This window comes from Theropithecus gelada, chromosome 7b (assembly GCF_003255815.1).
Source record: "Theropithecus gelada isolate Dixy chromosome 7b, Tgel_1.0, whole genome shotgun sequence".
Lineage (NCBI taxonomy): Eukaryota > Metazoa > Chordata > Mammalia > Primates > Cercopithecidae > Theropithecus > Theropithecus gelada.
In genome coordinates, this window is record NC_037675.1 from 67,193,654 (window position 1) to 67,216,144 (window position 22,491).

General features: G+C 38.1%; 2 pseudogenes; both read right to left on the reverse strand.

The window, feature by feature from the left end:
• Positions 1-6,261: 6,261 nt before the first annotated feature.
• LOC112629279 lies at positions 6,262-7,740 on the reverse strand (annotated as a pseudogene).
• Positions 7,741-21,083: 13,343 nt separating this feature from the next.
• Positions 21,084-22,225, reverse strand: LOC112629264 (annotated as a pseudogene).
• Between the last annotated feature and the right edge of the window lie 266 nt (positions 22,226-22,491).

The following is a 22,491-nucleotide window of genomic DNA, read 5'->3' on the forward strand; positions in this document are numbered from 1 at the left end:
GACAAGGCCTTGATTTCACTCTCAATTTGTTTAATTACATTCTGGTGAAAAGCAGGACCAATTCCTACCAAAATTGTGCAAATAGCTCTATTGCCATGAAAAGTAAGGAGGTTCTTTAAGAGTTTCTGAATTCTGGGAACTGAATGAGAATCAGATATTTCAAATCTGTTTCTTGAAAAAAAAATTTTTTTTTTGAGACAGCTTTACTCTGTCACCCAGGCTGGATTACAGTGGTACAGTCCCGGCTCACTGCAACCTCTGTCTCCTGGGTTCAAGCAGTTCTCTGCCTCAGCCTCCTGAGTAGCTGGGATTCCAGGCATCTGCCACAATGCCCAGCTAATTTTTGTATTTTTAGTAGAGAGGAGGTTTCACCATCTTGGCCAGGCTGGTCTTGAACTCCTGACCTCATGATCCACCCACCTCGGTCTTCCAAAGTGCTGTGATTACAGGCATGAGCCACTGTGCCTGGCCCCCGCTCAAAAAAACTATTTTTAATTGTACTTTAAGTTCTAGGGTACATGTGCACAACACATGTTTCTTCAATACCTATTTATTGAGAGTTTTTAACATGAAGGGGTGTTGAATTTTATTGAAAGCCTTTTCTGCATCTATTGAGATAATCATGTGGTTTTTGGTTTTGGTTCCGTTTATGTGGTGAATCACGTTTATTAATTTGTGTATGTTGAACCAACCTTGCATCCCAGGAATAAAGCTTACTTGATTGTGGTGGATAAGCTTTTTGATGAGCTGCTAGATTTGGTTTGCCAGTATTTTGCTGAGGATTTTTGCATCAATGTTCATCAAAGATACTGGCCTGAAGTTTTCTTTTTTTGTTGTGTCTCTGCTAGGTTTTGGAATCAGGGTGAGGCTGGACTCATAGAATAAGTTAGGGAGGAGTCCCTCCTCCACAATTGTTTGAAATAGTTTTAGTAGGAATGGTACCAGCTCTTCTTTGTAGAATTCTTTGTAGAATCTGGTAGAATTCAATTTTGAATTCATCTGGTCCTGGGCTTTTTTTGGTTGGTGGGCCATTACTGACTTAATTTCAGAGCTCATTATTGGTCTGTTCAGAGATTTAATATCTTTATGGCTCAGTCTTGGGAGGATGTATGTGTCCAGGAATGTATTTATTTCTTCTAGATTTTCTAGTTTATGTGCATAGAAGTGTTCATAATATTCTCTGATGATTATTGTATTTCTGTGGACTCAGTGGTAATATCCCCTTTCTCATTTCTGATTGTATTTATTTGGATCTTCTCTCTTTTCTCCTTTATTAGTGTGCCAGTGGTCTATCTATTCTATTATTTTTTTCAAAAAAACAGCTCCTGGATTTGTTGATCTTTGAATGATTTTCTGCATCTCAGTCTTCTTCAGTTTAGATTTGATTTTGGTTATTGCTTGTCTTCTGCTAGCTTTCAGATTGGTTTGCTCTTTGTTCTCTAGTTCTTTTAGTTATGATGTTAGGTTGTTAAATAGAGATCTTCCTAACTCTTTGAGGTGGGCTTTTAGTGCTATAAATTTCCCTCTTAACACTGCCTTTGTTGTGTCCCAGAGATTCTGGTATGTTGCATCTTTGTTCTCATTAGTTTCAAAGAACTTCTTGATTTCTACTTTAATTTCATTATTTACCTAAATGTCATTCAGGGGCAGTTATTCAATTTCCATGTAATTGTATGGTTTTGAGTGAATTTCTTAGTCTTGATTTCTAATTTGATTGTATTGTGGTCTGGGAGGTTGTTTGTTGTGATTTCAGTTCTTTTGCATTTGCTGAGGAGTGTTTTACTTCCAATAATGTAATCTATTTTAGAGTATGTGCCATGTGGTGATGTGAAGAATATATATTCTGTTGTTTTGGGGAGTTCTGTTGATGTCTGTCAGGTCCATTTCATCCAGTGCTGAGCTCAGGTCCTGAATATCTATGTTAATTTTCTGTCTCAATAATATGTCAAATATTGGTGGTGGTATGTTAAAGTCTCCCACTATTATTGTGTGGAAGTCTAAGTCTCTTTGAAGGCCTCTAAGAGCCTGCTTTATGAATCTGGCTACTCCTGTGTTAGGTGCATATATATTGAGGATAGTTAGGTATTCTTGTTGAATTGAACCCTTTACCATTATGTAACACCCTTCTTTGTCTTTTTTTAATCTTTGTTGGTTTAAAGTCTGTTTTGTATGAAACTAGGACTGCAACCCCTGTCTTTTTCTGTTTTCCATTTGCTTGGTAGATTTGTTTCCATCCCTTTATTTTTAGCCTGTGTTGTCATTGCATGTGAGGTGGGTCTCTTGAAGACAGCATACCAATGGGTCTTGGTTCTTTATCCAGCTTGCCATTTATGTCTTTTCATTGAGGCATTTAGCCCATTTAAATTCAAGGTTATTATTGAATATCCACACAAGGATATGTGTGGATTTGATCCTGTCATCATGATGTTAGCTGGCTACTCTGCAGACTTTTTATGTGGTTACTTTATAGTATCACTAGTCTGTGTACTTCAGTGTGTTTTTGTAGTGGCTTGTAGCAGTCTTTTCATATTCAGTGCTTCCTTCACGAGCTCTTGTAAGGTAGGTCTGGTGGTAATAAATTCCCTCAACATTTGCTTGTCCGTCAGCATTTGCTTGTACAGGAAAGATAGTGATTTTTGTACATTAATTTGGTATCCTGAGACTTTACTAAAGTTGTTTAAAAACTTTACTGAAGTTGTTAACAAATCTTATTTCTCCTTGCTTATGAAGCTTTATTTGACTGGATGTGAAATTCTTGGTTGGAATTCTTTCTTTAGGAATGCTGAATATTGGCCTCCAATTTCTTCTGGTTTGGAGGTTTCTATTGAAAGGTCCACCATTAGTCTGATAGGCTTCCTTTTGTAGGTGACCTGACCTTTCTCTCTAGCTGCCTTTAACAATTTTTCTTTCATTTCAGCCTTGGAGAATCTGATGATTATGTATCTTGGGGATGATCTTTTTGTGAAGTATCTTAGGGGGCTTTCTGCATTACCTGAATTTGAACATTGGCCTCTCTAGCTAGGTTGGGGAGGTTCTCATGAATGATATCCTGAAATACATTTTTCAAGCTGCTTACACTCTCCCTATTTCTTTAAGGGACACAAATGAGTCATAGATTTGATCTCTTTACATAATTTCATGTTTATTGGAGGTTTTGTTTGTTCCCTTTCATTCTTTTTTCTCTATTTTTGTCTGATTGTCTATTATCAGAAAGCCAGGCTTCAAGCACTGAGATTCTTTTCTCTACTTGATTTATTCTGCTATTAACACTTGTGATTGCATTATAAAATTATTGTAGTGTGTTTTTCAGCTCTGTCAAGCAAGTTACATTCTCTTCTATACTGGCTATTTTATCTGTCAGCTACTGCATTGTTTTATCATGATTCTTAGCTTCCTTGGATTAGGTTTCAATGTACTCCTGTAGCTCAATGATCTTCATTCTTGTCCATATTCTGAATTCTATTTCTGTTATTTCAATCATCTCAGCCTGGTTCAAAACCCTTACTAGAGAGGTGATATGGTTGTTTAGAGGAAAGAAGACACTCTGGCTTTTTTAGTTGTCAGGGTTCTTGTGTTGATTCTTTCTCATCTTTGTGGGCTTATGTTCCTTCCACCTTTGAGGTTGCTGACCTTTGAATTTTTGTTCTTTCCTTTATCCTATTTGATGACTTTGAGGGTTTGATTTCGGTGTAAGGTGGATTCAGCCAACTGGCTTTGTTTCTGGAAGATTTTAGGTGGCCAACACTCAGATCCTAACTTTGAGATTGCACACTCTAACTCTGGGGGACTTGTATTGGGCCCCAAATTTGTTCTCTGGCTCCTTGAGGTTAGGAATCTACTTTGCTGGTTGGGGGTGGGGAGCAAGGTACTCCAACACTGCTGGTCACTGCACTCCAATGGGTGGTGTCAACCAAAGCATTTCTTAGTGTAGTGACAACAGGATCCTTCCTCATTCACACATGCCAGCAGCATCAGTAGTGGCAGCTGTGGCAGGGTGCTCACAGGTGCTGGGGTGCCTGCCTCCCTGCAGGCGTTCACCACAGTGGCAGAGGCAATGCAGCTGTTGAGGACCCTGCTGGCAAATGTGTGAGCAGTCACACTGGTGGTGGTTTTGGCTTGGGGTAGGACACTGGTGGGCACAGGTCTGTGTGACTTCTCTGTGCTCTGTAAGCAGGAATTGTCTAAAATCTGTTTCATTTCAGTTTACAAAAGCAGAGTTGTCATGGGTTAAAGAAGTGTGAGAAGAGAGGGAAATGGCTTTCTTATAGACTCAGAAAACAGAACATTAAAACAAAAACAACAATATTCCAGATAATCCCAATAAAATTTCCCTTATCAGTATATTCAGTCCTATAATTAATTCTTGTTCCTCTGGATCTTGGGTTAGCAATCTCGTGAAGCTGTCTGCTTCTCAACTAAAAAGAGTTCTAGAAATCATGCCTTAGCCCACAGGTGCAGTCTGAAAGTTGTGTAAGTTATGTTACATCAAAAGACTGTATCCAAGAGTCTATTCTTTGAAATGTCAATAGTTTGAAGTACCTAGTATAGTCCTTTTCCAGGAAGCTTTATTTAAGACATAAACTCTGGCCTTCACTTTATAGCATCACCTCAGGGATGTATTAGAGTAAAACAAAAACCATTTGTAGGTAACAAAGACATATGGCTGTGGTTAATTTCTTCTTTTTTTTCTTTTTTTAAGGGCTGTTTTGCTTTTAATGAAGGCAGATACAAAATGCATCAATGCAAAAGAATGTTTTATGTACTCATTAACATAGTGAGTAATGTAAATTACATTTTGATAATGCAAAATACAGTATGTTTGTTAGGCCTCAAAAAAGAAACTACAGAGTTAGCTGCAACTTAAGGTAACTAGAAAGGCTCCTTAAGTTGTTTTTACCCACCACCTTTATTATAATAGTTCTAAATTATATCTGGGGAGGGGATTAAAAATAATACAAAGCTCTTTTCAGCTGTGGTTCAAAGAACTCTAGTGAAGCTGTATGGCAATGACATTGTGGGACCATGAAGTTTCCCCAGAAGTATTTCTAATAACGTAGACAGTTAAGAAGTTTAATAGTTTCAAAGTCTGGAAAGCAGCAAAAATATCTTAGAGAATTTAAAAACATTATAAACCCCTCTTCTCTCTTACAGAGACATTTTAAAGCATGGACATAACTTTAAGGATATTGAAAAAACATCAGCAGTTTTCATAAAGCTTCAATGAACACCCCAAGGCACAAGTGTTGAAAACGGTCTGTTCACAACAATGTCACTGTGTTGTACTTTTGGAGGTACAGGTATACTGTACTCGCAGTGAGAGGACAACTTTATTCCTAGTTAAAAGCACCAGATGTGTCAAGCTCAGCTTCCATTTACACAGGATGCACCCAAAATCCCTACGATAGTGAATGGTTCAAGTACTTGACCACATTTCCAACGTCTTGCCTATTTGCTTAGTTGGTACTGAGGTTCTTTTAAACCCTGTAGGTCTGTAGAATATTTTGAAAGGCCAGAACTACCCTGAAAATAGTCTTGAAATAATACAGAGCCCTTCTAAAAGAGCTCACTGGATACTTTAATAACATTTACATAAAGAAATAAAGACAATAGCTGAGTTTCTTTCAAGTGAAGATGAAAAATATTGTAGAACTAGCATGTAGGCCAAAATGTTTGGTAGTTGATGTCAAAAATTGCCAAGATTGTTAATATGTATTTTTGGTAATTGCTATTGGCCAGGTTAATTTTTTGTGTAAAATACACAATATGTTAACAGAACAGAAAAATCATGATTTTAGACCACTAACAGAAGAAAACCCACAGCAAGAGAAGCATCTATAGGGCAATTAAAAGTTACGGAAGTTTACTACCTTTAGAATACATCAATATACTTCAATTACAGAAATATTTCATTTTTAAGACTAGAGTGCTTTAATATACTTTTAGTAACAACCCAATCTAAGGAGACTTGGAGGCTTGTGAAAAAGACCAGTCCACCAAGATGCTGCATTTCTAGTGTAGGATGGATTAATACTTCTGTAAGAAGGAAGGAACTGAATCACCTCAGCATTGCTAAATGGCGTTTTTCTTTTAAACAGTAACTCAATCTCATGACTCACTTCACTTCACTAGTACAAAATTAGGCAGGAGAAGAACTGAGCTCACTGGTCAGACCCAGAAACAATGATTTGGCAACCTGTAGTCATTCAGCTCATGATGTGTGATGATTGGCAGAAAGCTGCTCAACTCTTGCTGTCCATTCCTTCACATCTGCAGAGGAATTTGATGTAACCACTTCTCTTTATCAACTTTAAGCTGCCTACAGGCAAAAAGGTCACAAACTGCAGGGAGGCCGAAATGGTCTAGGAGGAAGTTATGTTCCTCCTATAGAGGTGAATTAAGTAATACTTCCTGGGCCTTCTTTCCAAGCAGCCACTTGTCTTCAGCAGAGGATAACTGGCTGAGGTTGCCCATCTTCTGTCCTGGCAGGACCCAGTCAGCTGTGTTAAAGGGACACCAGGAAGTGGTCATGGGGCTTTTAAGCTTTGGTTTGCCAGCTCTGTCTTCCTTGGGACTTCCTTCTTTGTATGGCGGCCAGATAAGCCACTCTGACAAAGAGCTGTTCTTTATGACTTGGAAGGAATCAGAAATTCTACAAGGAACCATTACCTTTAGTGCCTTTGTTCTGTTACTTGTTTTCTAGAAGGACAGAGCCACATATTCAGGGAATCTTTATGCTTCTCAGGCTCAGGTTTTGGTTCCTCAGGCATCACAGTTTTATCTTTTCCTTCTTTCTTCAGAAGCCACTTGCACAGAGCTTCCTTCTCACAATTCTCATCACACATACACTCTGCAAAGCTTGTGCAGGGCTCATTGGCTTTGCACATCTCCTCTACCTTACATGGATCCTGATGCTTCTGGACAAGCCAATCTTCAGTAACCATGCTGAGGTGGACAATGGTTTCTTGGCCTCCAAGTGGTCATTCAGGCACTTTAGATTGCCCAGGTTTTCAATCTCCACCCCCTTGGGCTTGTTGCCCTGACAGTTGGTATGGGAGTTGGTCTTGACAAGTCAATCATTCACATTGTAGGACTGGCACAAGTGCTTAAACTTCTCATTGGTTTCACGACTGCCATTTTCAAGCTTCTCCAGCTTCTGGGGTTCCTAGGGAGTCACCAACCAATCTGATAGGTCTGTCCCATCTTGATCAGGAAGCTCTTGATCTTCAGTTTCAATGGAGAAAGAACTGGTAGTGGAATGGCTATTACACTTTTGATAACTTGGTTTTTCAGGAACTTCCTGTTGCTGACTCTTGAGGAGCCAGTTTTCTAAGCCCTTTAGGTTTTCCCAGACATTACTGAAGAAATTGCAGGCTCTGATAGAAGTCTGACTATTCTCCAAGGTCTGCTTTTGGGTAAGCCAGTCCAGACAACCACTGGCAGATTTGCTTCCAAGGAGCTATTTGCTGAGAGGGACAGCTGTGAGGCTGGATTCTGCTCTTGCATTGGGTTATAGCCTCTTTTCTCCAGGAAAGGCTCAATATTTGATGAACTAGCATGAGCCATCAAATGCTCAGGAATTTGAATGGTTTCGAGAGACCCAAATGTGGTGACAGTCTGATGCAGAGCAGTTGTGTCTGCTTCAAAGAGTAGGATGGTTGAATATTCAGGCTTAAGGGTCAAACTGCCCAGTCTCTCCAGGCACACAGAGACTTGATTGGCTAGATCTTTGTTTTGGGTACACTCTAATCAATTATTCTTAATTATAGTCACCCTACTGTGCTATCAAATGCTAGAACTTATTCCTATTATCTAACTGTATTTTTGTACCCATTAGCCAACCTCTTTTTATCTCCTCTTCCCACTCTTCTTGGCCTCTGGCAACCATCATTCCACTGTCTACTGCTATGAGATCCACATTTTTCGCTCTCATATATGAGTGAGAACATGGAATATTTGTCTTTCTGTGCCTGGGCTATTTTGCTTAACATAATGTCTTCCAGTTCCATCCGTGTTGCTTCAAATGACAGAATTTTATTATTTCTTATGGCTGACTAATATCCCATTGTGTATATGTACCACATTTTCTTTATCCATTCATCTGTTGATGGACACTTACCTTGCTTCCAAACTTTGGTTAGTGTGAATAGTGCTGCAATAAACACAGTAGTGCAGATATCTCTTTGATATATTGATTTCCTTTCTTGTGAACATATACCCAGCAGTGGAATTACTGGCTCATATGGTAGTTTTATTTTTAGTTTTTTGAGCAATATCCATACTGTTTTCCGTAATGGCTATACTAGTTTACATTCCTAGCAACAGTGTGTATGTATGAGTTCCCCTTTCTTCATATCGTCTCCAGCATTTGTTATTTTTTGTCTTTGATAACAGTCATTCTAACTGGGACGAGATGATATCTTATTGTGGTTTTAATTTGCATTTCTCTGATGATTAGTGATGTTGAACATTTCTTCATACACCTACTGGCTGTTTGTATGTCTTCTCTTGAGAGATGTCTATTCAGCACATTTTAAAATCTGTCTATTTTTAAATCTGATTTGTTTGCTAAGTTGTCTGAGTTCCTTGTATATTCTGAATATTAATCCCTTGTCAGGTGAATAGTTTGCAAATATTTTCTCCCATTCTGCGAGTTCTCTTTTCACTCTGTTGTTTTCTTTGCTATGCAGAATCTTTTTAGTTTGATATAATTCCATTTGTCTATTTTTACTTTTGTTGCTTGTGCTTTTGATGTATTTTCCATAAAATTTTTGTACACATCAATGTCTCAAAACATTTCCACCATGTTTTCTTCTAGTAGTTTCATAGTTTTGCATCTTACATGTAATCTTTAATCAATTTTGAGTTGATTTATTGTAGATGGATTTATTGAGAGATAGGAGTCTAGTTTCATTTTTCTGCGTATAGATACTCAGTTTTCTCAGCACCATTTACTGAAGAGGCTATCTTTTTCCCACTGAATGTTCTCAGCACCTTTGTTGAAAATCAGTTGGTTGTGAATACATGGATTTATTTCTGGGATCTCTATTTTGTTCCACATGTATCTTTTTATGCCACACCATGCCCTTTTGGTTACTATAGCTTTGTAGTGTATTTTGAAGTCAAGTAGCATGTTGCCTCCAGTTTTGTTCTTTTTGCTCAGGATTGCTTTGGCTATTTGGGGTCTTTTGTGGTTCCATATAAATTTTAAAATTGCCTTTTATATTTCTGTAAACAATGCCATTGGAATTTTGAAGGAGATTGCATTGAATCTGTAGAACACTTTTGGTAGCATAGTCATTTTCACAACATTAATCCTTCCAGTCCATGAACATGGTACGTTTTTCAATTTGTTTGTATTCTCTTTAATATCTTCCATTGATGTTTTATACTTTTCCTTATAGAGATAGTTCACCTCCTTGGTTAAATTTATTTCTGGATATTTTAATTTTTTAATAGCTATTTTAAATGTGATTGCATTCTTAATTTCTTTCTCAGCTGGTTTGCTGTTGGTGTATAGAAATGTGACTGATTTCATATGTTGATTTTGTATCCTGAAACTTTCCTGAATTTGTTTATTAGTTCTAAGAGGTTTTCTTGGTGAAACTTTCAGGGTTTTCTATATGTAAAATTATTGTTTGCAAACAGGATCATTTTACTTCTTTCTTTTCAATTAAAGTGCCTGTTATTTTTTTCTCTTGCCTAGTTGCCCTGGACTTTCACTACTATGATGAATATTTTTTTCTCTTGCCTAATTGCATAAGGACTTTCATTACTAGGATGAAGTGGGCATCCTTGTCTTGTTCTAGGTCTTAGAGGAAAAGCTTTCAGCTTTTCCCCATTCTGTACAGCTATGGGCTTGTCATATATGACCTTTATTGTGTTGAGGTATGATCCTTCTATAACTAGTTTGTTGAGAGTTTTTTTTTTAATCATGAAGGTATGTTGAAGGTTATCAAATGTGTTTTTTACATCTAATTGAGATGATCAGTTTTTGTCCTTCATTCTATTCATGTGATGTATCACATTTATTGATTTGTGTATGTTGAATCATCCATGCACCCTGGGTTAAATCCCACTTGATCAGGGTGGATGATCTTTTAATGTGCTGGTAGTTCTTTTTTTTTTTTTTGAGAATTTCTGCATCTACGTTCATCAGGGATATTGGCCTATAGTTTTCTTTTCCTATTGTATATTTGTCTGGTTTTGGTATCATGATAATGCTGACCTCATACATTGAGTTTGAAATAATTCTCTCCTCTTCAATTTTCTGCAAGAGTTTGAGAAGAATTAGTATTAGTTCTTTAAATGTTTAGTAGAATTCAGCAGTGAGGCCATCAGGTCCTGGGCTTGCTTTCATGGGAGACTTTTTATCACTGATTCAATCTCATTACTTTTAATTGATCTGTTCAAGTTTTCTATTTCTTCTTGGTTCAATCTTGGTAGGTTGCTTGTGACCCAGAATTTATCCATTTCTGCTAGGTTTTCCAATTCGTTGACATATAGTTGTTCATATAGTCTCAAGTTATCCTTTGTTATTTCTGTGGTATCAGTTGTGAGGTCTTCTCTTTCATTCCTGATTTTATTTATTTGGGTCTTTTCTCTTTTTTTCTTGGATAGTCTAGCTAATGGATTGTTGATTTTATTTATTTTTCAAGAAATTAACTTTTCATTTTATTGATCTTGTGTATTTTTTTGTCTCAATTTTGTTCACTTCTCCTCTGATTTTTATTATTTCTTTTCTTCTACTAACTTTGGGTTTGCTTTGTTTTTGCTTTTCTGCTTCCTTGAGATGTGGATTAGCTTTTTTATTTGAACCTATGGCATTTATTGCTATAAACTTCCCTCTTAATACTGCTTTTGCTATATTCCATAGGCTTTGGCATGTTGTGTTTCTATTTTCATGATTCACGAAATTTTAAAATTTCCTTCTTAATTTCTTCATTGACTCATTGGTCTAGTTGGTCCTCTTGCTTACATTCTTCTATTTTATATTTTTAAACATACTCCATGGGTAAGACTGATGTATATCTCCAGCTGGGAATTAATGATCTAGAATCCTCTAGATTCAAATTAAAGAAGTAAGGTTTTGGCTAAGTTAGCATTTCAAATAATAACTGAGTTTACAACTAATAATACTATACGCTATACTGCTATTGTTGAATATCAGGCAAAACATTGCCAGGATACTAATAAATACGGAAAAACTTGAAAGAAACCATTTCTTAAGAGTTTTGATCAGTGTTTTCCCTGAGGTGAAAACATAGGCTAAAAAAGTAAGAACATTGACAAATCCTCAGGGACTTCCCATAAATCATACAATTTCTGAAGTATTCATTTAACTTATACAGATTTCACCTGGGGCAGGCTGAATGTCTCTTCTGATATCTCTTCCCATGAAACTCACATCAAACAAACCCACTTATTTCTAATACTTCTCTTTTTATAAAGTAAAAGAGAAAACCTTGTCATTTTTTTTTTCCCCAGGAGCTTTCTGGGAAATCTCAAAGATGGTTTCAGGTGTAAAAAATATCTTGAAAGTTTTATGGTTTTTTTCTACATTTAGGATCCTATTTGGGGAAGGCAAAATTTTTAAAAGTTGTCAGAAAAGTGTAGACACTTGCTTAAGAGAGGCTATGGATACCTAAGAAGCAATATTCGGTTACCTATTTAATTAAAGTGACAATAAAACATTTAAAAATGTATACTAACAGCAATGGAGTTAGAAAAAACTCTTACCTCTTTCATAAATGAGGATTTTCTTCTCTTTAAATAACCAAAGACATTATAAAGTCATCGTAAAAGACAGAAAATTATTCTGGTAAGACACAGAATGTTTTCTCTCTAGGCAGAAAGAATTCTTCACTTTAATTTTGTAAAGTAAGCATAGTATTCTTCACAGAAAGAGAAGAATTACCATTTATATTGTAAACAAAGGCATTCATCAGTAAACCAGGGAAGCAAACCCATCAAAATAGAATGAACTTTCCTAAGATTTTAACACATTTCATCACTTCTTTTCAGACTGAGCTATCATCCACAAAGGCCAAGCTGAATCCACATTCCAACTGTGGTCTTTCCTTATGCTCTTTCGTATTCTGGGACAAACTGACACATGACATAAGGACCAATCTCAGGTCCAAAAGTTCAAAACAAATTTTTAAAATAATTCTATCACGTTACTTATATAAACATGCAATTTGTTCATCACTGCTATTCTCAAATTAGACAATAAACCAATATTTAAAAAATTCTCAGCTCTAATTTCTTTTTTTTTTTTTTTTTTTGAGACAGAGTCTAGCTCTGTCCCCCAGGCTAGAGTGCAGTGGCCAGATCTCAGCTCACTGCAAACTCCGCCTCCTGGGTTTATGCCATTCTCCAGCCTCAGCCTCCCGAGTAGCTGGAACTACAGGCGCCCGCCACCTCGCCCGGCTAGTTTTTTGTATTTTTTTAGTAGAGATGGGGTTTCACCGTGTTAGCCAGGATGGTCTCGATCTCCTGACCTCGTGATCCGCCTAATTTCTAATATGATATCGATAGTTATAATCTACATACATAGATAACCTTTGAGATCTGTAACAAGTCCCAAGGGTGTAAAATGGTTTGGAGACCAAAAAATTTGAGGACAGCTGCTCTTTTTCCATGAAATATCAAAACACATATGCAGTTGGATCTCCCTGTCACTATTGCTTCTTAGTGGCAACCACTCATTAATCATAACTTTTAAACAAAGTAACTAACTTCTCACTTACAGAGAAAAGTGAGTGTGGGATGGATAATTGAGAACTTCCTGCAATACACGAGCATTACAGCAAACTAGAAAAGCATGAAACAATTTTCTACAGCCATGCACATCTCTTTTACATGTTCTTAAAGTGGCAAAAGTGAACATGTTCATTAATATTACTCATAGATATAGCCCCTCTAGAGCTTATAATTAATTTATTATATGGTACAGTAGTCTATCTTGCTTAGAAATTGTGTGGATATTCTCTACATATCTAATAAATAACTCAATTTAATACCAGTTCAAGGTTTTTCAGCTACCTAAGGATCTTGGAAATTATCTTTAAGTTGGCAGGCTACAAAACATAATTATTCTTGAAATAAAGTTTTGGAAATCATGATTCAATTTTGTTGGACACCAATTTACATTATGTACAAATAATGTTTGTGTGTTTGATCAGTAACCTGATAACTGTAGGACAAAGCAAAGCCAAGTAGAATAAAATGTATGCTTCTATTATAGTCAACACAGATAAATCAGAGAAGACATAACTATTTTATTAAACAAAACATATTAAACTACAAGTGCTCCTTGATTTATGGTGGAGTTATGTCCTAATAAACCCATTGTAAATTGAAAGTACTGTAAGCCAAAAACACTTCCAATGTATGATACTTTCTTTTTTCTTTCTTTCTTTCTTTTTTTTTTTTTGAGACAGGGTCTTGCTGTGTTGCCCAGGCTGAGTGCAGTGGTGCAATCATCTCACTGCAGCCTTGACCTCCTGGGCTCAATGGATCCTCCCACCTTAGCCTCCTGAGTAGCTGGGACTGCAGGCGCATGCCACCATGCCTGGCTAATTTTTGTATTTTTTGTAGATATGGGGCTTGTCCATCTTGCTCAGGCTAGTTTTGAGCTCTAGGGCTCAAACAATCTGCCCACCTTGGCCTCCCAAACTGCTGGGATTACAGGCATGAGCCACAGCACTCAGCCAATATTTTCAATTTGAGATGAGTTTATTTGGATGTAACTCCATTGAAACTGAGGAGTGTACTGAATGAATATCACTTTTGCACCATTGTAAAGTTGAAAAATCCCAAATCAAACCATGGTAAATCGGGAACTGTCTGTAGCCTTATTTGCCAAAGATTTGCTGTAATTATGTGAATTTGGGCAGGGTGCAGTGACTCACACCTATAATCTCAGTGTTTTGGGAGGCCAGAACGGAAGGATGGCTTGAGCTCAGGTGTTCAAGTCTGCAAAGAGCTATGATTATGTCACTGAACTCCAACCTGGGTGACAGAATGGGACCCTGTCTCTCAAAGAAAAAAAAAAAAAAAGATGGAAGGTGGTCAGGGTGGCTCCTGCCTGTAATCCTAGCACTTTGGGAAGTTGAGGCAGGAGGATGGCTTGAGGCCAGGAGTTCGAGAGCAGCCTAAGCAACATAGAGAGACCTATTTTTACTAAATATTAAAACAAAACTGGGTGTAGTTGGCATGCACATGTAGTCCCAGGTACTCAGGAGGCTGAGATGGGAAGATCACTTGAACCCAGGGGTGAGGCTGGAGTGAGCCATGGTTGTCCCACTGCACTCCACCCTGAGGGACAGAGCAAGACCCTGTTTCAAAAAAAAAAAAAATTACTTGGATTCTTAAAGGGTTTCTGAATTTGTTTCTGCAAGCATATTTTAGTGTAGTACATTTAAAGTATTAGAAATCCAATCTCCTCAGTTTATTAAAATTTTAGGAATATTCAGTTTATAAAAGCACTTATTTATGTCTTTAAGTCAATCAGAATAGAGCTTCTTTAAGAAACCAAAATTTAATTTATTAATACTCTCTTGAGGTAGGAAAAGATTTTATACTCACACAACAAGAGGTAAAGGCTTGAACTGCAGAAATAGATGTCTAGCCACAAAGGAGCTTAGAGCTTCAATTCTACAGTTTTAGCCTCAGGTTAAGAGACAGGAGGCACAGAAACACAAAACCTCACTGGCACAGATATCAAAGGGCTACTCTCCTTCCCGATGGGCACAAACGTCTTTGAGCTCAAAATAGACAAATCGATAAACAAATAAGACTAACCAACCAGATTCTCTGTCATCTTTTGATTTAACAGAAAACAGATTTATCTAACATATTAATCCATTTATAGAAACCGTTACATGATCAGACTGTAAAACCAAATTCCTGCTTGTTGTTGCCACCACTGGGGGATGACTTCTCAGCCACATGCAAAAGAAACAAATGAAACGAAACAAAACAAAACAAAATACAGAATTGGTGGAGATAGGGGGAAAAAAAACCTAGAGAAACAGTCAATAATGTTCTATTGCTACCTGTACTAGTCAGGGCTCTCTAGAGGGACAGGACTAATAGAATAGATGTATATATGAAAGGGAGTTTATTAAGGAGAATTGACTCATATGATCACAAGGTGAAGTCCCACAATAGGCCGTCTGCAAGCTGAGGAGCAAGGAAGCCAGTCCAAGTCCCAAAACCTCAAAAGGAGGGAAGCCGGCAGGGTGCGGTGGCTCACGCCTGTAATCCCAACACTTTGGGAGGCTAAGGTGGGCGGATCACGAGGTCAAGCGATCAAGACCATCCTGGCCAACATGGTGAAACCTCGTGGCGCGTGCCTGTAGTCCCAGTTACTCGGGAGGCTGAGGCAGGAGAATCACTCGAACCCGGGAGGCGGAGCTTGCAGTGAGCCGAGATCGTGCCACTGCACTCCAGCCTGGCGAGAGAGAGAGAGAGAGAGAGAGAGAGAGAGAGAGAGAGAGAGAGAGACTCCCTCTCAAAAAAAAAAAAAAAAAAAAAAAAAGTTGGGAAACCGACAGTTCAGCCTTCAGTCTGTGGCCACCGAGAGCCCCTGGCAAACCACTGGTCTAAGTCCAAGAGTCCAAAAGCTGAGGGGCTTGGAGTCCCATGTTCGAGGGCAAGAAGCATCCAGCACGGAAGAAAGATGAAGCCCAGTAGACTCAGCCAGTCTAGCCCTTCCACGTTCCTCTGCCTGCTTTTATCCTAGCTGTGCTGGCTGCTGATTAGATGGTGTCCACCCAGATTGAGAGTGGGTCTGCCTCTCCCAGTCCACTGATTCAAGTGTTAATCTCCTTTGGCAACAGCCTCAGTGACACACCCGGGAACAATACTTTGCATTCTTCAGTACAATCAAACTGACACTCAATATTAACCATTACACTACCTCAGGCTCCTCTCCAGGAGCCAACAATTTACATACTGGGCTTCAGCTTCCGGGAGATGCATTTCTCTTCTCCGGGAGCGCAGTTTCTCTTGGTCTGTCAGGTGAGTCCACTCTGCACATCGCTGGAAGATGTCTAAAGCTGCTAAAAGAAAATTTTTTTTAAGAAAGTAAACATAACTTATATAAATATAAAATGAACATGTCAATAATTTTATTTAACTTAATACAAGAAATAGTATGATGTTACGATGGATTCAAAAGAGATTTCAAAGAGCAGAGACACATGCAGGCATGCAGGGGAGGAAAAATGGCTTTTCCTTCTACTGGTCTTAGAGTTGTAGGCTGGGACCCTTGTAACAAAAGACAGGAACAACAGAAATGCTAACACATTTATTTAATATAAGTTTTTTGTAACACTGGGGACTTCTTAAGGAAAGAAAACCCTAAAGAAACAGTTGAACCTGTGTTTTGATGCCAGGTTTGATGAAGAGGGGAAAGTTGTAGAAGATGGTAGGACAAAGGGAATGAGTAAATCAGGGGAAACCTGGCAAGGCCTGTTCACTCACACTCCTCCTGCTGTCCCTCCATCTTCAGAGGCAAGAATACTTCTTTCCTCCAGATGTAGGTAGGGAGGGCACCTCTCACATGAGAGGTTTATGATCTCCTTCATGGGAGCAGGGCAGGGGAAAGTCAGAGATCTTTCTGTACATTCTATTTCTCAAATTCCTTCAGCCGTAAAATACTCAGTATGCCAAGGTGGGTGGCATATTTTGGGGTAATGTGCCCTGAACTCGGAGTTACATATAAGAATTTACAAATAAATGTAAAATCTGCTTTTTCTATAGTGAGAGGGGGAAGGGAAATCAATTGTCTCCCCACCTGACAAAATGTGTTTTCATGTTTATAGATCAGGATGATTTGCATTGCCACCAGCTAGCTACAATTTACGGAGTTGTAAAATAGCTCAAAGACTATGAAAGATGAAAACCCCATAGAGCAGAAAACCTAAAGGGGTGTGCTTTAGACAACATATAGATTTCCATTGAAGATATACTCGTCTTTCTGTTTGTTTGTTTTGGTCCATTTCAAAGTCTTTTACAAACAAGGCTCAAAAGTATAATGATAAAAATCACACCAATTTTACAGCAAAACAGTTATATTAAATGTGGGCCACAGGCACATTTTACTATCTTTGATTTGATGTGGAATGGAATATTAAAAAGAAAGTGAAAGTGCCTAGAATCTATGAAGGTCCCCTTGCTGTTTAGTAGGTGAAAGCACTGTGTTAAGTGATTGGGGGATCACTGAGAAGAGGGGAGATTTGGGCCAAACCTTCATGGGACGTACATCCCATTTCATCATGGCGTACAAAAACAAAGAAAAAAAAATTTTAGTTAGGTACTGATATGCAATCAGCAAAATAAATTGAGTTCAGTAAAAGAGGATGGTGCCGAGGAAATGTAACTGACTAAATAAGGTGGTATAGAAGATATTGTCGGTTGCTGACTTACTATGCTTCACCGCTTTTTTGAGATCTGGGTCTTAATTTCTTTTCTGGTGTAGAGGGGCTTAAAGTGTGCAGGGAAGGAAGGCCCTTCCCCTAGTCCCAGGCTATGGTCAAAGCCCATCACAGTAATTCTATTCTCCGTGTCTTTCTCTCCATTACTGCTGAAATTACTCTGTTTCTGGCACTAATATCTCTCTTTAGTGTTACCATTCTCCAAATCATTTTCTTTCTGTTAATCTGTTTAATTGTGAACTTAATTACAAATTAATTCATTTAAAATTAATTGTGAAAACACATGCACACACACAGTGAAAAGCATACAAAACGAAAAGCAAAAAAACAGCTTTTAATAAAATGACCATCCATGTAACTATCATGCAGGGAATAGACTAGGAAATTGTGAGCATCCTCCAGTCTGCCCACGTGTCTTTGCCTGATTGTGGCCCCTTTCTTATTTCCAGAGACAATCACTACCTTGATACTGTGCTAATTCCATCTAGCCTTTTCGTCAGGGTTTTACCACCTATATATTCATCTGAAAATTTTGCAGTTATGGCTGTTCTGAACTTAAGTTGCTTCCTTCACTCAACACTGTATTTGTGAGATTCATTCATGTTGCTGGAAAAATTAATTTTGCTAAGTTTTGCTTAGCAAAACTAATTTGCTAAGTTTCATTGCTATATAGCAGTGTTCTCAAAACTTTTTGCTCTCAGAACCCCTTTGCACTGTTAAAAATTATTGGGAAGCGCAAGTACCTTTTGTTTATATGGGTTATATCTATCAGTGTTTAGTGCATTAGAAATTAAAATGGAAATCTAAAAATATTTGTTGATTCGTTAGAAATAACATTAATACTTCAAAAAGGTATTGGATATATGATAAATCTAGAATTACTGTATAATCCAGCAATTCCACTCCTGGAAAGTGGGAACACAAACAGATGCTTATGCACCAATGTTTATTGCAGCATTTTCCACAATAGCCAAAAGGAGCGAACAACCCAAATGTCCATCAGTGCAATGCTAAATACCATCAAAATGTGGTATATACATATAATGGAGAATTATTCAGCCATAAACGAGAATGAACTTCTGCTGCAACATGGATGAATGTGAAAAACAGTATGCTAGGTGAAATAAACCAGATACAAAAGGACAAATATTGTATAATTACATTATACAAAATGTGTAGAATAGGCAAATTCATAGAGACAGAAAGTAGATTAAAGGTTTCTAGGACTTAGGAGAGGGAAGGAATGGGAGTTATTACTTCAAGAACATAGTGTTTTGGTTTATGGTGATATAAATAGACACCATTGAATTGCGCACTTAAAAAGTCTTAAAATGGCAAATTTTATGTTGTATATATTTTAGCATAATAAAACAAACAGGAACAAAAATAATGATAATAAAACCATTACTGTTAACAGTAATGAGGCAGAGCCCTCATGAATCAGATTAATGCCCTTATAAAAGGGCTTAAGGGAGCTCCCTTGCCCCTTCCCCTATGTGAGGACTCAGGGAGAAGACACCATCTATGAACCAGAAAGCAACTCTTCACCAGACACCAAATCTCCCAGCGCCTCGATCTTGGACTTTTCAGCCTCCAGAAATCAGAGAAATGTTTCTGTTTTTATATGCTACCTAACTTACGGTATTTTGTTATAGAAGCGATCTGAACTGTCTTAGTCTTACAACAATAAGTTACATATTTTCATGAAAAATAACTGTAGTTTCCAAAATAAGAAATTGATTAGAAGAGTGGCGTTGTTTTTCATGTCTTTAATGTGTGGTTTAAGAGAAGACAGTTGAATTTACATTGGATTTTGCATTGACGTGTTGTAATACTTTGGTTTGGTTGAAGTATCTGAAGGAAATCTAGTTTCACACAATTATGCAGTTGGAAAAGGGAGGAGTAATTTAATATATTTTGAAAGTAATTGTGGGCATTCTTCTTTGATATTATGCCAGAATTTGATAAATAGTAGTTTCTTAAGAATTTTTTGAATGTGGAATCTGAAACTATATAGTTTTGTCTATCTTGCTCTTTGAGTGGATCTTAAGTTACTTAAGTATGATTTTATAACATTATGCATTGGTCATTTCAAATACGTTGGCTCATGAATTATACATATCTTCTGAATGTTGATATATTTTATTATGCAATATTTTAAAAATTCCAACAGTTAAAATTGCCACTAATCTCATCTGAAGATTCTTTAAGTTTTGGAAAACTCATAGTGGTGGGACCAGTTTTCAAATATTCTAATTTTCTTGTGAAAGCTCAGATTTCATAATTGGCAACAAATCCTGTCATTTTTTTCCCCAGGCTTACTTTGTTAATGTTTGAGAAAATATCTGCCAGATTCCTAAGTCTGAATAACTATTGCTGATGTCAGTTTGTTTTTTCAAATACAAACTGCTGTGTCTTTTTAAAAAACCGATAGTTTAGCTCACAACTCAAATACTTGCACAAGTGCCTTTTCTTCAAGGCAGCCATTATACTTTGGAATGCAGCAAAAGTGCTTTATGTATACTTCATATTTTGTCACACAGAATATTTAAAAATATACTAACTCTTCTGGAGAAAAATTTGGCAATACCTAGCAAAACAACATATTCACTCACTTTTGATTCAGGAATTCTACCTCTAGGAAATACCTTGAAGACATACCTCCAAGAACACAAAAATTCATGATATACTTTGGATGTTTTGTGCCTTCCAAATTTCGTGTTGAAATGTGCCCTCCAGCGTTGGAGGTGGGCCTAGTGGGAGGTGTTTGGGTCATGGAGACGGATCACTCATGAATGGCTTGGTGCAGTCCTCACAGTAATGAGTTAGCTCTCACTCTATGAGTTCATGTAAGATACGGTTGTTTAAAAGAGTCTGGCACCTTCTTCGTCTCTCTCTCGCTCTCTCTCTTCCCCTCACCTTCCAAGATTATTGTAAGCTTCCTTACGCACTTACCAGGAGCAGATGTGGCACTAGGCTTCATGTACAGCCTGTAGAACTGTGAACCAAATAAATCTTTTTTCTTCATAAATTACCCAGTCTCCAGTATTCCTTTTTAGCAATGCAAATAAACTAACACAATGCATATGTACATGTTTATTTGTTGCAGCATTATTTAGAATTGCAAAGTATTGGAAACAACCTAAATGCCCGTACATAGCGAAGTGATTGAATAAACTATACGACATCTACAAAATGGAGCATTATATAGCTATATAGAAGAATAAAGAAGATCTATAAGAACCAACTTGGAATGATTTCCAGAATATACTGTTAAGAGAAAAAAAGCAAAGAACAAAAGAATATCTATAGTATGCTATTCCTTATATAAGAAAAAAAGGATAAAACACACATATCTGCTTGTTTGCACAAAAAAAATTCAGGAAGGATAAATGAGATTATCTTAGGGGTGGGTGGGAAGTAATGGGAATGGGGCTGTGCTGATAGTGATGAAGAGGAGTGACTTTTTTTGGGGGGGTGCATACTAAAGTTCCTTATTTGAAGCAATGGTACAAATCAAAGAACTTAAGTGGATGTTTTGGTACAACTCATAGAAAAGGTAAAGGAAATCCCAACATCCATGCACTGCCTTGGTGACCAGGGAAGTCACCCATGGCTATGGGAAAATTAGCCTAAAGCTTAGCTCTCATTATTGCTCTCTCCCAGGGTTAGCTTGTCAAAGAGATAGTCTTCCAAGCCAGATTCAGGAGCTCCCATCTTGTGTGAGTTGGTAACATGGTCACCCAATTCTTTGATGGATTTCACCTGCTCATTCAGGTAATGTGTCTCAATGAAGTCAACACAGTAGGGGTCATTTTTGTCAGTGGCCAGTTTGTACAGTTCCGGTAGCGACTGATTCACGTTTTTTTTTGTCAAATGTAATGCACCCTCCATTGCATTCAGCCCACTCTCCCGGTCATTACAGTATGGTTTCTTGATATCCTGAAGGAAGATTCAGCCACCTTGCTGGTTCTGTAGCTTCTTCAGTTTCTCGGCATGTTCCCTCTCTTCATGAGATTGGTGAAGAAAGTGCTTGACAAAGTTCTTCAAAGCCACATCATCACAGTCAAAGTAGTAAGATATGGACAGGAAGAGATAGGAGGCGTAGAGCTCTGGGTTGATCTGGCAGTTGATGGCAGCCTCTGTGTCCTGGTGGTGAGGCAGGAGAATAGGGTCTGGAGGCTGGGAACCTAAGGCCGATTTGCACTGATGTACTAGAACTGAATCAAAAGGAAAACCCCACCTCTCCATGCCCAAGTAACAAAAAGATCAGAGGCTACTCCCTTTGTGCTGCCTTGCAGATGAAAAATGGAAAGTACCTTTGTAACTTCACTTCAGCTGCTCGTCCCCTTCCACAACCAATCAGAGTGGTTGGGGGCCAAACGTTCCTTTACATAGGGTGTAACCAAGTAGCCAATGGGAAACCTCCAGAGAGTATTTAAACCCCAGAAAACTCTGTAACCAGCACTCTTGAACCGCTTGCTCCAGTCTGCTCCTGCTCTCTGTGGAGTGTACTTTTGTCTCAGTAAATCTGTCCTTTCCTTGCTTCATCTTTTAGTTGCTGTGCTTGTGCATTTTGTCCAATTATTTGTTCAAAATGCCAAGAATCTGAATGACTCCCAGTCAGGACTCTCCAACAGTATGGTAGTGCTGGCTCATCCGCAAGGGGGATGTGGTCATCATGGAGGGTAAGGAGAGGTGGAGGCGACTGTGTGGCACTGGAGTGGCAGGGACCTTGGGGCTGTCTGAGGGCTCGGTGAGGAGGCTGCAGAGGGCTGACTGTGAGCCGTGGGGGGTGGGGTGGGGAGGTGGGGGTGGGGGACCAGCACCGGGTTACATCCAAACACTGTTGAAGCAGGAAACCTCATAAACTGCCAGTGAAGAAAGTCTAGATACATTGTTGAGTACACCGTTTTGTATAGCCTTGACTCTTAGAATCACCATCTTACACTTACACCCAAATATAAACAAACACTTCAAAGCAAACAGTATGTAAGGAGAATCAGAATGAAATAAAAACAGAACAAGCGATTTTTTTTTTTTTTTT